Consider the following 5000-nt stretch of genomic DNA (forward strand, 5'->3'; position numbering starts at 1 on the left):
CGCCGAACACCGGCACTGCGTACAGTGCAGGCGAACGACAAGCCAGCCGAACGGCGACGGCCGCACACAGAGAGCGCGCGGCATCCTTTCCTCGATCCGCCGCCGGGCCGCACCGCCCGCGCGCTGTAACACCCCCGCTGGAGCGGAGGCCACCTTCGCGCGGGGACTTAGACCGACGGCAAACCGGTCGTGACCCGCGCCGGTCGCTAGTGCGCTGAGACGGTGCGCGAGCCGACTCGGCAGCGGCGCCTTAAGCGTCCGCGAACCGAGACGGTGCGCCCCCGCACCCAACTGAAAGCGAGCCGGCGACCTGACGGGCCCTCCCGTTTGCCTCTCAACGGTTTCACGTACTCTTGAACTCTCTCTTCAAAGTGCTTTTCAACTTTCCCTCACGGTACTTGTCCGCTATCGGTCTCGCGACCGTATTTAGTCTTAGGTGGAGTTTACCACCCGCTTTGGGCTGCATTCCCAAACAACCCGACTCCGAGAAGACCCGAAGCGGCCAAGGCAAGCGCCCCTATGGGCCTAACACCCGCCGTGGGACGAGGCCTCGATCAGAAGGACACCGGCGCTCGCCGTCAGCCGCACTGGGACTTCCGTACGTCACAACTCGGCGCGCTCGAAAAGCGCGCAGATTCGACGCTGGACTCTTCCCGGTTCACTCGCCGTTACTCAGGGAATCCCTGTTGGTTTCTTTTCTTCCGCTTAATAATATGCTTAAATTCAGCGGGTGCTCTCGCCTGAACTCAGGTCGTATGTGTCAAGCGGGCCGCTTCTTACACGGCCCGCTGGCATCGCAAGTCGTCGCCGCCGGCGCCGACCGAGCGCGTACCGTCGCCGCCCTGGCCCACGGTCGGTCTTGATCTCGTGACCGGACCGACCGACCTGGACCCGCCCCTCGAACGTAGTTGAACACGTCGAGGGGCCGGCGGTGTACGGGACACGCGGTCGCGCCGAGAAAGCTCGGCGACCGCTTCAACTTGGGGCGACGCCCGGCCGTCTTCGCAGAGGCCAGGCGACGGCCCTCGGGTGAGGACGAACGCGACCCTGAGGCAGACGCGGTCCCGGGATTGACCCGAGACCGCAATTCGCGTTCAGAAGGTCGACGTTCAATGTGTTCTGCAATTCACATTACTTCTCGCACTTGGCTGCGTCCTTCATCGACTCGTGAGCCGAGTGATCCACCGTTAAGAGTCGTCCTCGACGTTTCGCCCGGCGCCGAAGCGCGCGGACGTCACACTGTGGGATCGACCACAAAACCACCACCGACAACAACTGCACAAAAACACCAACAAACGGCGCCGAGCGACCGCCGGGCTGGGCCGGCGGCACATCGAGCGCGGTGCCCAGAAGCCACCATTGCACTCGGCTGCCTTGCTATGCCAACGTGTTACGCGTGACGCACGGGGCGGAACCCCGATTGACGGCCGCCCTCTCGGCGGCACCCAAAGACAATTAAGTGCGCGGTCGGCCGGGGCCTACCACCACCTTCGGTAATGATCCTTCCGCAGGTTCACCTACGGAAACCTTGTTACGACTTTTACTTCCTCTAAATGATCAAGTTTGATCGTCTTCTCGACACGCCGACGCGGCCGTTGCCAGCCGCGACGGGGCCGATCCAAGGATCTCACTAAACCATTCAATCGGTAGTAGCGACGGGCGGTGTGTACAAAGGGCAGGGACGTAATCAACGCAAGTTGATGACTTGCGCTTACTGGGAATTCCTCGTTCAAGGGAAACAATTGCAAGTCCCTATCCCAATCACGAATGAGGTTCAACGGGTTACCCGGACCTTTAGGCCTAGGTTAGACACTCGCTGCTTCACTCAGTGTAGCGCGCGTGCGGCCCCGGACATCTAAGGGCATCACAGACCTGTTATTGCTCAATCTCGTGTGGCTAAACGCCACTAGTCCCTCTAAGAAGTTAGACGCCGACCGAGAAGGTCGCGTAACTATTTAGCATGCCAGAGTCTCGTTCGTTATCGGAATTAACCAGACAAATCGCTCCACCAACTAAGAACGGCCATGCACCACCACCCACAGAATCAAAAAAGAGCTCTCAATCTGTCAATCCTACCTGTGTCCGGGCCGGGTGAGTTTCCCCGTGTTGAGTCAAATTAAGCCGCAGGCTCCACTCCTGGTGGTGCCCTTCAGTCAATTCCTTTAAGTTTCAGCTTTGCAACCATACTTCCCCCGGAACCCAAAGACTTTGGTTTCCCGGAAGCTGAAGAAAGTTCGTCATGGTAACGCCTCCCGATCGCTAGTTGGCATCGTTTATAGTCAGAACTAGGACGGTATCTGATCGTCTTCGAACCACTGACTTTCGCTCTTGATTAAAGAAAACATTCTTGGCGAATGCTTTCGCAGTAGTTCGTCTTCCGCCGATCCAAGAATTTCACCTCTAACGGCAGAGTACGGACGCCCCCGTCTGTCCCTCTTAATCATTACCTCGTGCTCCGAAAACCAACAAAATAGAACCGAGGTCCTATTCCATTATTCCATGCAACACTATGCAGGCGAACAGCCTGCTTTGAACACTCTAATTTTTTCAAAGTAAACTTATCGGCCACCGCCGACACTCAGTCAAGAGCACCGACGGAGAACCGAAGGTGAAGCGAACGCAACCAGTGACACGCCTTGCGACGGACCGGCGGCGCTCGCCCAAAATCCAACTACGAGCTTTTCAACCGCAACAACTTTAGCATACACTGTTGGAGCTGGAATTACCGCGGCTGCTGGCACCAGACTTGCCCTCCAATGGATACTCGTTAAGAGTTTTAGGATGTACTCATTCCAATTACAGGGCCTCGTTAGAGTCCTGTATTGTTATTTTTCGTCACTACCTCCCCGTGTCGGGAATGGGTAATTTGCGCGCCTGCTGCCTTTCTTGGATGTGGTAGCCGTTTCTCAGGCTCCCTCTCCGGAATCGAACCCTGATTCCCCGTTACCCGTTATCACAAAGGTAGGCACGTAGCGTACCTTCGACAGTTGATAGGGCAGACACTTGAATGATACGTCGTCGGTGCAGAGACCGTACGATCCGCGTGGTTATCCAGAGTCATCAAACGTCACAGGACGAACCCGGTCGGTTTTGATCTGATAAAAGCGCGCCTCCCGAAGTCGGCGCTTAATGCATGTATTAGCTCTAGAATTACCACAGTTATCCACTTCGCTTACGAGACCAAATAAACCAAGACTGATTTAATGAGCCATTCGCAGTTTCGCTTTACGAGAACTCGTACTTGCACCTGCATGGCTTAATCTTTGAGACAAGCATATCACGGATCAAGCAGGATCAACCAGATAGCTGCGACAGCTGCGCTCGGCCCTTGCTGGGCCGCCCGGCGCGTGCTCGTCGCATTCGTTAATCTGTTTTTTAAAAGTACCGGTAAAAAATTTAGTCTATCACAGATATTTCTACAAGACCGAGGCGATCGCCTGCGGCCGTACTGAGCTTCGACAGTCGCTGGCCGCGACGTCCACGCTCTCGCCGGCAGTGCCAGGCGGAGCGATTTGCGTTTTTTCTTTGCTCGCCCGCTCTCAGGCTCGATTCATTCAGTTTCGCACAAACAAGAGCTCTGCCGGCCGCCTGCAGCGGTGCCTAAAACCCGGGCATAACAATGCGACCGTTCTGCTAGGCCGACAAGCGCTCAAGCCAGACGCTCGATCGAACGCCCCCTACATATTAGTCGAGACAACGGCTCGCTCATTAGCATCGCGTTTGTACTTTAACTTTTTTCGGTTCGGCTTCTTTCGACGCCGATGCCGGCGACGCAGCACTCTCTCGCCCGCCAGCCACCGAGAAAAGGGTGCGCTCCGACCGGCCCCGCACCGCACGCCGCCCTTTCTTGGCTCATTCGAGTTTACTGTCTTTCGCTCTAACATGCCTTACCTAGGGTTAGGTTAGTATGCTTGCACGTTTGTACTTTAACTTTTTTCGGCTCGGCTTCTTTCGACGCCGATGCCGGCGACGCAGCACTCTCTCGCCCGCCAGCCACCGAGAAAAGGGTGCGCTCCGACCGGCCCCGCACCGCACGCCGCTCTTTCTTGGCTCATTCGAGTTTACTGTCTTTCGCTCTAACATGCCTTACCTAGGGTTAGGTTAGTATGCTTGCACGTTTGTACTTTAACTTTTTTCGGCTCGGCTTCTTTTGACGCCGATGCCGGCGACGCAGCACTCTCTCGCCCGCCAGCCACCGAGAAAAGGGTGCGCTCCGACCGGCCCCGCATCGCACGCCGCCCTTTCTTGGCTCATTCGAGTTTACTGTCTTTCGCTCTAACATGCCTTACCTAGGGTTAGGTTAGTATGCTTGCACGTTTGTACTTTAACTTTTTTCGGCTCGGCTTCTTTCGACGCCGATGCCGGCGACGCAGCACTCTCTCGCCCTCCAGCCACCGAGAAAAGGGTGCGCTCCGACCGGCCCCGCACCGCACGCCGCCCTTTCTTGGCTCATTTGAGTTTACTGTCTTTCGCTCTAACATGCCTTACCTAGGGTTAGGTTAGTATGCTTGCACGTTTGTACTTTAACTTTTTTCGGCTCGGCTTCTTTCGACGCCGATGCCGGCGACGCAGCACTCTCTCGCCCGCCAGCCACCGAGAAAAGGGTGCGCTCCGACCGGCCCCGCACCGCACGCCGCTCTTTCTTGGCTCATTCGAGTAGTTTACTGTCTTTCGCTCTAACATGCCTTACCTAGGGTTAGGTTAGTATGCTTGCACGTTTGTATTTTAACTTTTTTCGGCTCGGCTTCTTTTGACGCCGATGCCGGCGACGCAGCACTCTCTCGCCCGCCAGCCACCGAGAAAAGGGTGCGCTCCGACCGGCCGCGCACCGCACGCCGCTCTTTCTTGGCTCATTCGAGTTTACTGTCTTTCGCTCTAACATGCCTTACCTAGGGTTAGGTTAGTATGCTTGCACGTTTGTACTTTAACTTTTTTCGGCTCGGCTTCTTTCGACGCCGATGCCGGCGACGCAGCACTCTCTCGCCCGCCAGCGACCGAGA

The 5000-nt window shown here is 56.6% G+C and overlaps 2 non-coding genes and 1 pseudogene across 2 annotated transcripts; all 3 read right to left on the reverse strand.

Moving 5' to 3' along the window:
• LOC144423805 (large subunit ribosomal RNA) overlaps positions 1-731 on the reverse strand; it is a 2109-nt pseudogene extending 1378 nt beyond the window's left edge.
• A 311-nt stretch (positions 732-1042) lies between these two features.
• LOC144424062 (5.8S ribosomal RNA) lies at positions 1043-1196 on the reverse strand. Its single transcript, XR_013476426.1, has one exon. It is a non-coding gene; the product is annotated as a 5.8S ribosomal RNA (ribosomal RNA).
• A 298-nt stretch (positions 1197-1494) lies between these two features.
• On the reverse strand, positions 1495-3305 carry LOC144423683 (small subunit ribosomal RNA). The gene has a single exon (XR_013476147.1). It is a non-coding gene; the product is annotated as a small subunit ribosomal RNA (ribosomal RNA).
• Between the last annotated feature and the right edge of the window lie 1695 nt (positions 3306-5000).

Source organism: Styela clava, chromosome 5 (assembly GCF_964204865.1).
Source record: "Styela clava chromosome 5, kaStyClav1.hap1.2, whole genome shotgun sequence".
Classification (NCBI taxonomy): domain Eukaryota; kingdom Metazoa; phylum Chordata; class Ascidiacea; order Stolidobranchia; family Styelidae; genus Styela; species Styela clava.